Raw genomic sequence first — 12994 nt, forward strand, 5'->3', positions numbered from 1 at the left:
TAGCCTGGTTCCTGTGCGTAATGGGTAGCTCCGGGAACCAGGCTAGCACTGCTTTATCTGAATCGGGATTGGGATTCCATGCCGTATGCACATATAAGTTCAAAGGCGCTGTAATTGTAAAGTTGTTTGTCGGTAAACATTACAGAAACAAAGTATTCCTTTTAAAGAAATGATCGGCATGTGATATAAACTGTCAGTATTATGAAATAATGTAATGTTATGCCGAAACTACAACATGCATCAACTAGCATAGTTTTCAATGTTTTGTTGTTTTCCGAATACACATGTAGCTTAACTTTACTTTTATAGAAGGTGAGAACTTCCTGATTAAAATTATTTAAGCATTTAACAAGTATGATTGAATAATAATGTGACCGTATATAATAGATGATTGAATAATTATGTCACTGTATAAAAGTTTAAATCTCAAGAAAAATGCATCAAAATATGAAAATGATTTACACAAAGCTGTCACTGCATAATTAACAAAGCCGGTACATGTAGTGCCAAGCGTAATTAGTGCACAAATAGAAGAACTCGCCGAATGCCTGATACTATACATGCAATCTTCATAATTATAAAACATAATTATTTAGGAAGTATGAGCCCTTTAAATTCTGAGATTAAAAGTCAACTATACATATACATAACACAAAGTACAAATTTAGTGGTTAAAAAGCAGGGTGCTAGAGTCGGTGGAATCTGTGATAATTTTAAGGCTTTCACGTTTTCGTTGGAAACACATGCAAATGGTCCACGTATTGCAGTCCTTTTTTAAAGGACAGCAACTTGTTTTGCCTTTGTTCGCCCAGTTCTCGAATATTCTGACATTGTATGGGATAATTGTTCCGATAGAGATGCTAAACTACTTGAAGATATTCAAGTTGCAGCAGCTAGAATTATTTCAGGATTAAGGTCAAATTCTTCAAGATCCTTACTTTATGATGAACTTGGTTGGGATACACTTGAAGTTCGATGTAAAATACATAAGCTTGTGTTGTTTTATAAGATAGTTTATGGATTAGCACCTCAGTATTTAGTTGATCTGCTTGGACAATGTTTACTACCTCTAACTTCTTATCCCCTACGAAATCAGGACAACCTTACATTTCAAGTCCCCAAAGCTAAAACAACCTCTTATGTGAAAAGTTTTTCACCCTCAACAATCAGACTCTGGAATGAACTCCCATATGTTATCCGTAGTCTTTCAACCCTCTCATCTTTTACACATGCCATAAAAGATATGTATTGTTCCAAAGCCAAGAAGTACTTTAACTATGGTGTTCGAAAGGAAAATATAATCCATTGTCAACTTCGTAACTCAGCTAGTAATTTAAATGCTGATTTATATAATCATTTTCGGAGTGCCAACCCAATTTGCGACATGTGTGGAAACAATAATGAAACATGTTCTCACTTTTCTATTGAATGTCCAAAATACTGTGTTCAAAGACATTTACCAATCCAAAATATAGATTCCTTAAGACTGTCAATACCTTTTTCAGTTCATCTCATTCTTAATGGTGACATTAGTCTTACTTATGAACAAAATATTGCAATATTTAAATATGTAGATAAATTTATAAAATCTACAGAGAGATTTAAATTATCCAACCAGTCCTTCGTATTGCCCTATACCACAGAACTTGAACTTGTGTGTGAAACCTTTTGTTTGTATTTTTTCTTTTTTTTTTTTTCTTCTAATTATTATCATTACTACTTACTACAATTTATGATAGTATAATAATATATAAATAGTGCCTGTTTGGGAGGGTAACAGTTGAAATTTACACCCCGAGAAAACCATTGTCAACCGACGCGAAGCGGAGGTTGACAATGGTTTTCGAGGGGTGTCAATTTCAACTGTTATCCTCGCAAACAGGCACTATTTATTTTGTTATACTGAATGTCGTTTTTAAAATTTTTAAGAAAATTTTACTGCTTTTATATAGGAATAACGTGAATTCTACAGCGAACCGTACGCGCATAATTTTCGCGCATGTAACATTTTTTAATGTTACCCGTTGCCAAGTGCGTTGCTAACGCTGAGGGTAATAGTAAATATTATTAACTGCGTCTTAACCAATCAGATTTCAGTATTTAACATGAAAGTATAACAATAAGTATTATTATACCTATTGTAATTTCTGGTCATATATTTCAAATATTCATATATGCATGTATTTATCAATATAATATCTATTATAATATTATTGTCAGTATTATATGGGACTAAATCTTGTATATATGACCTTGACCTTGTATGTCGGAGAGGATTTATATAGGCAATGCCTGCTATCCCATCCGTGTATGTGGTATATTGCATAATAAAATATTGTTTAAATTAATACAAAACTCTTTCATTTATTTCTTGTTGATTTTTTGCCGCTTATAAAGTTTTTTGGTTTTCTGTTGTCTTCAAACACAAAATTAAGGTGGCTCTATACACCAATTTTTGATGACGCAGAACGCAAAAAAGTAAATCTGTAGGCATGCGATTCCGGTACTGGCTGATTTAAATTGAGGCGAATTGTATGGGGACCGCTCTTTTAAAAAATTTGTTAAATGAATAGATTTAATTTGATAATTGGAAAATTCATTATTTACATGTAAGGTGGAATGGGACACCTTCACGTTGTGTCGTTTTATTTATCGAAATAAACAATACAATCAAGTATAAATGTTTTAATAGTTTCTTTCCCATTATCGCCATCTTACAGCGTAACGCAGTGGGTTAGTGGGTTCACTACAAACCTGCAGGTCATAAGATCGAATCCCGTTTGGGACAATGATTTTTTTCTAAAACGTATTTTTTTTGGTTGAATACTGTGAAAGAAAATTCTAAACCAGTGAAAGTATTTCAAATATAGTATACTTTCATCCACATTAATATCGACAGATGTTCCTTACCACCTTAAGGGGATGGAAGGGTGGCTTTGAAATTCTCTCAGGTTAGGATACATAAATCCTATTAGTTAATTTCCCCTTCATTTATTTGACTTCGTTTTGCATTAAAGCGAATATATTCACTTATATTGGCCTATAATGAAATGTGTATGTATTTATCATTTCATCATGATATTTAGGAAATTTTCTTAAATTCAGAAATGAAAAGTCCCCAAGGTGTTTGGGCCTTGGGACTTAGGAACGATAACTCTTACCTGAGGAACTTTCATACCAAATAGAATTTAAAATTTATTTTGTGTTTATTTGCAATGATTTTCATTCATTTTTTATGTCACATTTATGAAAATACATTTTCTTATAAAATCAAGCAGCTTTTTCAGATGATTTGTCAAGAGAGTAAGAAAATATGAAAAATTATGTTATGGGGAAATACTAAAAAAAATTGCAATAATAAAATTTTTGAATGTTAAGAAGTGTTATAATAATTATTTCGGTGGCCGAAGGAAATGTCCATCATACAAAAAATTTCTCCCAATTTGTTAATAGTTAAATTTTTAAAAATTATTTTACATAAACATGAAAAAAACATTACATTTCTGTAAAAACACCTTGAGTATATATAATATTAAATATTTGATAACTAAAGTATATAATTTGTGGTCTTCTATTAAAAATTGGAATAAACTGTGGGTGTATAGAGCCACCTTAATTAAGACACTTTGGTATACAAATATTCTGCTATGAGAGGTAACTCTCCAGCAATAATCGACCATTTCATCTGTCCTGTAGATATTGACTGATCAGTGAGATCTGAGCCATGAACTCTGTGTGGTTTTTTTTAGATTACTTGAGCTGAAAGCTCAAGTGAGATTTGTCCGTTGTCTGTCGTCATTGTCGTTGGCGGCGTTGTCGTTGTAAACTTTTCACATTATCATCTTCTTCCCAGAACCACTGGGCGGATTGCAACCAAACTTAGCACAAAGCATCACTGGGTGAAGGGGATTCAAGTTTGTTCAAATGAAGGGCCACGCCCTCTTTAAATGGGAGATAATTTAGAATTATTGAAAATTTGTTGGTATTTTTCAAAAATCTTCTTCTCATAAACTATTGGGCCAGAAAAGCTGTAACTTGTATGAAAGCATCCCCAGGTAGTGTAGATTGAATATTCCCCGGGGGTAGGGTGGGCCACAATGGGGGGATCAAGTTTTACATAGGAATATATAGAGAGAATATTTAAAAGTTTTCTTCTCAAAAACTATTTGGACCGAAAGGCTCAAATTATAGTGGAAGCTTCATCAGGTAGTGTAGATTCTAGTTTGTTCAAATTATAGTCCCTGGGAGTAGGACGGGGCCACAATGGGGAAATGGATTTTTACATAGGAATATATAGAGAAAATCTTTTAAAATCTTCATCTCAAAAACTATTGGGCCAGAAAAGCTCAAATTGGCCTGAGAGCATCCTCAAATAGTCTAGATTCAAGTTTTGTTCAAATCATGGTCCCTGGGGGTAGGGCGGGGCCACAATGGGGGGATCAAGTTTTACATAGGAATATATAATGAGAATATTTAAAAATCTTCTCAAAAATTATTCGGCCAGAAAAGCTCAGATTAGAGTGGAAGCATCCCCAGGTAGTGTAGATTCTAGTTAATTCAAATCATGGTCCCTGGGGGTAGGGCGGAGCCACAATGGGGAAATGGATTTTTACATATGAATATATAGAGAAAATCTTTTAAAATCTTCTTCTCAAAAACTATTAGGCCAGGAAAGCCCAAAATTGAGTGGAAGCATCCTCAGATAGAATAGATTCAGTTTAAATCATAGTCCCCGGGGGTAGGGTGAGACCACAGTGAGGGGTGAATTTCTACATAGGAATATATAAAGAGAAAATCTTTAAAAATCTTCTTTTCAAAAACTTTTGGGCCAGGAAAGCCTAAATTTGAGAGGAAGCATCCTCAGATAGTATAGATTCAAGTTTGTTTAAACCATAGTCCCCGGGGGTAGGGTGAGACCACAGTGAGGGATGAATTTTTACATAGGAATATTTAAAGAAAATCTTTAAAAATATTCTGGGAAAGTTTTCAGTCCAAAAAGTAGTAACTTGTGTGAAAGCACGGGTTTTGCAGATTAAATTTTGATGAAACCATGATTCCGTAGAGAAAAGTGAGGCCACAAAATGGGGGCGGGGGGGGGGGGGGGTTATATAGGAATAGAGAAAAACCTTCTTACAGATACAACAACGAAAGGGGCTTGGTATTTACCCAGAAAAAATGTGGATAAAAATTGGCAGATTTTGAATTTTTTTTAGCAAGATTTACTGTCCTTAGTTGTCAAGATATTTTGATTTTGATACTGTATAATGCTAATTTGATCAGATTAAAGGCTTTTGTTGCTCAGGTGAGCAATGTGGCCCCTGGGCCTCTTGTTTTTTACATTTTCCATAGCTTTCCACATATCACATAAGTAAACCTAAAAAAAATCAAATAAAACAAAAAACGAATCTGCAAATACATTATTTCAATGCTCAAAATAAATTCGTCACCACGTTTTAATCATCCCTACATTTAGGTCAAAGAAACAGAGCAATTACAATGTACGATCCTATGTGTGAAAAAGGAAGCCATAATTATATATTGATATCGAGACAGTCTCCAGAGCCACACAAATAAAGATAGACGAGTTCGAAACCACAGGCACCTGACGTCATATATTTTTCTCATAATAAAAATAATACACCGCTTACCTAATAATACACAAGGTACCCATCCCCGCCATCTTGGATTTTTTTAAAACTGTCACATCGCCGTGAATTTTCGCTTATAACTCAGCGGTAACATTTTTCTGCGATCATCTCCGCCGTCCGATCGGTCACTCGATTTATTAGCTTACTGCTGATTCAACCAAAACGGCCCATAACATCGTTTATTAATAAAAATATCTCCTCATTCTGCATCTACTGCTGCTGATTTGCGACAAAAGGCTAAAGGGTGGACGGAAGTTGACATCTTTGCGTCATCTTTTGGGATATCCCTTTTCTGATTGGTGCATTTTTTGCAGTATTTTATTAGGGAAAAAATGCACCAATCAGAAAAGGGATATCCCAAAAGATGACGCAAAGATGTCAACTTCCGTCCACCCTTTAGCCTTTTGTCGCAAATCAGCAGCAGTAGATGCAGAATGAGGAGATATTTTTATTAATAAACGATGTTATGGGCCGTTTTGGTTGAATCAGCAGTAAGCTAATAAATCGAGTGACCGATCGGACGGCGGAGATGATCGCAGAAAAATGTTACCGCTGAGTTATAAGCGAAAATTCACGGCGATGTGACAGTTTTAAAAAAATCCAAGATGGCGGGGATGGGTACCTTGTGTATTATTAGGTAAGCGGTGTATTATTTTTATTATGAGAAAAATATATGACGTCAGGTGCCTGTGTTCGAAACCTACTTATTATCAAAATATGAGAAAAACATTTGAGGTAAACGTGATGAAAAATAGTATTTAAATGATATTTTATTAAGGAAGGAGTCGTTTCGTTATCAGACAAACTATACTAAGAAATTCATGACATTTTGACACAGGCAAACAGATCATATAACCAAATGCTTCTATCAGTTTAATCAAATTTGACCCCCTTGTTTTTGCATAAAGGTCAGGTCAAGATCACTCCCTTTTTCCGCAATTCTCGGGATGATAAAAATAAACGTAGTTATCTGCAGTTATGTAGACATCTGTTTAAGATATGAATTTCTATTCTAATGAAATGATAGAATATCAGAATGTCTATCAGAGTTATACTATTAAATCAGAATAAACTAGTGGGTATTATTTTTTTTTTTACAAAAAAACACATGTCTCCCCTTCTCCCCAAGGATTGTAATATGGGGCAAATTTAATAAGCGAAAAAGAATGATATGTTATATATCATCCATATATGATACAAGTCATTATTGTAAGGAATATTTTCATGATAATTGACCCCGAAATCTAAAAAGGTCAAGGTAAAAAAGCTGGGTTTGGTTCACTTTTTCGCTAGATCATCTAACTGTTTTAAGTTCAATGTCTCTCTGTCAAAGGATTTTGAAGTTATGGTCTGGAAAACAGAAATGATTTTTTTTTCTTAATTCGACCTTGAGTTAGGAAAAGGGTCAAGGTACAAAAAATTTACAACAGTATGTCTCATGGTATTTTAGTTCTTTGTTTACAGTTTGAAGTCCTTTTGTCTAAGTATATTTTGAATAAAGACAAGAATGTTTTTTCTTCAAAAAACTTGTATCGGCCTTAAGGGCTTATAAAGGTTATCAGCACTAGGGCTGATATGGATCCGTATCATATCCCTTGCGGAACTCCTCTGCCTTTTTTCCTTTCGGCATTTGTGCACAGAAGAAAAAATGAAACATTTGTTACAGTCAACATTTTTACAAGTGCAGTTGAAAACTTCAATTGCTAGTAAATGTTTTGGAGCTGAGGATCAATATCATCCCTGGGGCCTTCGGTCCTCGGTCTTATATTGGAGTCTTGGGCTGATACTGGCTGTGATATGGAAAAGGGTATGTACTATTCTCTATTTATCAAACCTTGACTAAACCCTTATGTTTACTTTTCCATGTGATTCCACATTTATGAAAAAAGTAGTTTTCTACTGTCCTATGAACGTTTAAATTGAAATCATGCAAAATTGATTTCACAGATGTCCTTCTAACTTGGACTGACCAAATAACATTTAGGTAAATAGAGAGGATAACATATAGTGAGACCAAATAAGGTCAAGTTAATTCAGAAAAATTAAATGTTTTTTTTCCTTTTACATACCTAAAGATAACACCATGAATAAAAGTCCGGAATCGATATGTTGTTTAATGTTTTAACCACGGTATATAAATTAAACTTAAAAGTTACTCTTCTTCGATTTTACCATTATTTCCAAAGCATGTTATTATAATTTTCCTAGTACTGACCGACCAGGCACATTTTCTTTGCGCAAGGACTAATGTGATGGGAGTATGTGAAAGCTCCTTTGACTTGGCTGATAGAAAATCAAGCTACGAATTCATGAGGAATTGTTCTTATGTAATTGTTCCGTAAGGGCAATTGGGGCATAGTTTAGGGGACATGGTAGGGTTTTAATTTCACAACAACGAAAACATCGAAACATTTAGATGAGTATGGAGGCAAAACTATTTTGAAGTTACATGAAGCATTATTGATATCCTGTGCGACTGTTGTAATTCTTTCAAAAAGATTAATAACTGTTAATTAATGTGGCCTCATAAATTTTTGAGGTCGGCGTAGTGGCTGTCGGAACACCCCCATTCCCGTCATAATTGATCCGACCGGAATCCTGTCGTTTGCGGGAGAGATGATCCTACGACGTATTTATGTAACTGATATTACATATATACTGTCTTGCACGTTTCCTGCTCCGATCTGTGGGATGGGGGACACATGTGTTTTAACACATGTCGGAGGAGGGATGGTGTGTTTGTAACATCGCTACTGGTCATCAACATCGGAACCAGTAACAGTGAATGCAATAATTACTAGTATGTTGCTGTTAAATTATTTTTGTTGTTGTTATTATTATTGCTGCTTCTGTTATTGATGCTGACGATGATGATGAAGGCGAAGATGACGATGATGGTGACGACGACGAGAACGACGATGATGATGATGAGGAGGAGGAGGGCAATAATGATGATGAGTTGAAGTATTGAAAGACTTGTTACCAGTATCTGTCACATGCCAGCTTCAATTGACTTCGATTTGTTAAACAGCAAGGGATATAAAAAAAGTCACGAGGTTTATATACCCATGAAATGTACTCACGAAAGAGTTTTGAAAGTTTTACCATTCTTCTACCAGAAATGTTAAGTGTAACGGCGGAGACCAAAGGCCAGTCTCTCTCGCATACAGACTGACCAAGGAGAAAGTCATTCAAATTCTATATGTTTTAGCTCACCTGAGCTAAAACTATGGATGTCGACCCACTGATTGGACCAACTTGCAAACACACCGTAGAGGCTGCAATTAAAATTAAGGTCAAGATCTAGTAAATGATTCCAGACTGTCTTTTTGGTGCTAGAACCAGTATGACGCCATAATTGATTTGATGAATCTTTTCCAGTATTTTACGGCTTTAAGGTCAAGATCGAGTAAATGAAAGGTGTCTATATGTTCATGAAATTCAAGATATAAATTCTTTCAATGATGCTTCATAATAATAGCTTTGTTTCATAGGGTGTACCGGGCTGAAATTTTTGATAAACACAATGAAAAATCATGTTTTAAACAACCATTTTCTATGAAACATGAATGAGTAAAGTAACAAATCTCGGAGTTTTGTCCATTTTTGACTAATAAAATATATCTAGATTGCCTACAGCTTCTCCAAAAACGTACTTAAACAAGCTCTTGACATCCTCTTTAAAATGATGTCAAAATGAATATAGATATCGGGATTACTTTTTCCCATGATTTAACATAAAATGCCAAGAAATTGTTTAATTTTCTACATAATTTCTTTAAAGACGTAAAGTACGGGGAAAAATTTTTCAAATCAATTGTGACGCCATAATGGTTCTAGCACCAAAAAGACACTCTGGAATCATTTACTGGATCTTGACCTTAAAGGAATTATGTAGAAAATAAAACAATATTTTGACATTCTATGTTGAATCACGGGAAAAGTAATCCCGGTACCTGTATTTAATTTGACATTATTTTAAAGAGGAGGCCAAGAGCTTGTTTAGTACCGTTTTTGGAGAGTCTAGGTATATTTCGTTAGTCAAAAATAGACAAAACTCCGAGATTTGTTACTTTTATCCTTCATATTTCATAGAAAATGGTTGTTTAAAAGATAACTTTTCATTGCGTCCACCAAAAAATTAAGTCCCGGTACACCCTATGAAACAAAAATATTGTTATGAAGCATCATTAAAGGGACTTGGACACGATTTTAGATCAAAATTTTCTTTTTCTTTTTTTATGTATAAAATGGTTGACTTGCTCGTTTTGAATGATTGACCAAAATTTGAATGTTAGAAGTCAAGTTTTAAGAGAGATACAGAGGTAAGAAATCATTGTTATGTAAACAAAGCTCGAGTCTTATATTCTGATATTTGTTTACAAATAATGAAAAGTATGGAATTACCATTTCTTTGACCAAATGACTCATGGCATACAAGGTTAACTGATTCAATGTGTTCATAGATAATACGATAAACAGAAAAAAGCAACATTTGATTGAGACTTAAACCAATAAATGACATATGTAAACCATTACAAAGCTCGAGCTTTGTTTACAAAACAAAGATTTTCAAAAGCTGTATCTTGCTTATAACTCAATATTTGACTTTCAAATTTTGTTAAAGCATTAGAAGTACCCCTATAAACTATTCTTGACATTAACATTTTTTAATTTTGAGCTCAAATCGTGTCCAAGTCCCTTTAAAAGAATTTATATTCCTGTAGGCACCTTTTATTTACTAGATCTTGACCTTAATCAGACATGACATCATCAATGGTTGAGTATAAAAATGAAGTCCTTCATATGCACTTAGTGAGGTCACTCACTGTCTCAGCATAATTAACGGTCATTTGTGGTCGGAACTCTAAATCAGAAATTTACGACTGGTTGTACTTTTGCGTGGCAGGGTAAATAAACTAAAACTACGTTATATTGATAACAATGCTGGTCATTTGAATGTTAGAAATGTTAGAGAAATTTCTTTGGTGTTCAACAAGTAAATTTAAGGGTTTTCTCTTATAAGGTACATGTAATACCGGTAATAATATTGTAAATTAAGACATTTGTCAAATGCTGACTTTCTTAAAACCCTCCGATTCCTTTACAATACCTCATATGGAACCTGATATATCAAACAATAATTCCATTTCAAATGTCAATTCAATCAATCGGAAAAAATATCGATAACAGTAATAAACATGATGTATAGAGATATTTACATGTATATAATATACATTTCCCGCAAAGTCTCCAAAGATGATGGAACGCATATTGTAGTCTGTCCAATGTATCATTTGGACGATTTCTAATAAAAATACACATTACAATTGAAATTAATGACAAGGAAAATGTCCAAGATATCTTCAATGACACATTAGAATTGTTCACTCGGAAAAATTCACAGGATCAAAAACATATTTCTTACAGAAATTTATAATGGGAAATGATGGCATTTTTTCTCTATCCGGAACACAGGGGCCAAGTCCATTTTGACATTTCATTCAATGTAACCATTGGCCACTGTGGTCCGGAAGTCATGCATTCGGAATACCTCGCAAAATTTTTCAACATTATCACACTGGTACTTCCAAGCTGCATGGTCCGATTTTTTCGTTATTACAGAATCAAATAATTTTCAATACAAACCAATTATCTTATAAAGTTATAGACTCTCGCCTATTTACACCAGCAGAATGGGTCTCTTTTCAAAGTTAGAAATTTTCAAAGTAAATAAAATTAATTTTTATGAGCATACACCCCCCCCCCCTCCAAATACATCATGGGAATGTTTAGGAAAGGGGACCGTTTGATTTCGTCCCCCGAATGTTTGGGTTTATTTAACCCGGATGTTATGCATCGGTTTTAAACAAATCAAACTTCAGAAATAATGGGGAACAACATGTGCACATGTTTATTTCTAGTTTGCCAGACCACTAAGCATGTTTAGACTCTACTAAAAGCGATGTCAAAGTCGTAATACAATCATCCCCACCTCGATGTCAGGGGCGAATTTTAATATGAGGCGAAATAACACGATATCATTTTAATGTCGTTTATTTTGTTTAAAAAAATTGAACAATTTTATTTGCTCGAAATGTGGCTTGATTAACAGGGACAACTACTGCAATGTCTATTAATATACTCATGCTTATTATAATCATCTTTTAAAAGCGTACACAAAACTTGGTATAAAATCGGACCAAACTGCTTTCAATGTCTGTTGCAATGCAAAGTCCCCGTAGATATCATATTTTTAGCACAGCATATAGCGACTGAATCCCGGTTTCTGCTTTGCCCTGTAGGGACGTCTGTATGTTGGACTACTAAGGAAAGAATATATTATCGCTGGTTTTGTAAAGAAAAAAATAGATACATTGTAAACGCATCCTGACGTCACGAAGTCCCCGTGGCTTTCAAACTATAACCGAGTATCCCCCCCCCCCTCCCCCCCCAAGATAAATATATAAGATGGTTTCAGGTCATTCTGTGATTTATCAAAAAACTGATAAATGTGGGTTTTAAAGAAAAAAAGGGACGTTTTAAATTGTTTTAATCCATGTAAAATGAATATCGATAAGTTAGCATCATGAAAGAATTTATACAGACTGATTACAAATCAAAGTATCACTAGCTCCCTTTATTTTGATTGTCAAGTGAAAAAAGGATATAATGAAAGTAGTATTTTAATCAACCTAACGTTAAAATCATTGATTTGTCGTAGGTAGAAAAATAAATTTTAAGGTTTACGCATCTCTTATTTTCGGAGAGGTTTGTGTTTGATGTATTTTTGTCTACCGATTCAAATTTCCGCTCTCAACAACATCTCCATATACTAAGTTGAAATACAAAATGATACTGTTAAACTTTGCTTAAATGACGCTTTATTACTGTAAAAATGGTCGCTGCAAAAAGTGCCTTTGGTTTCTCTATTCTACATGCCTGCATTTGGTTCACCAAGTCTGATTTCTGCCTATCCAAAAGATATTGGTCGGAATCGACCGACAGCAAAGGGATTAAGCCAAAACTGGTTAATAGAAGGTTATTGAAGAACTTTGAGAGAAATTTAAGTCTTAGATCATTATCATCGTCTATATAGTACGCTGTCTGTCTTCTACTAATGGGTTGTATTCAACTTATCAAGTATAAATAATAATAGATAAGAAACAATAGAATCAATAAACTGATAATGAAACAAATTATTATTATACAAAAAAAATGTAATTTAAAAAATATTTCAAAACAAGCGAACATTGAAATGTCTAGAAAAATCTTGAAACGGATCACCTGGAAAGCATAATAGGTTACCTATTATACGCTGATTGTGGTAATGGTGAAGATATTAT

This window comes from Magallana gigas, chromosome 6, assembly GCF_963853765.1.
Source record: "Magallana gigas chromosome 6, xbMagGiga1.1, whole genome shotgun sequence".
Classification (NCBI taxonomy): Eukaryota; Metazoa; Mollusca; class Bivalvia; order Ostreida; family Ostreidae; genus Magallana; species Magallana gigas.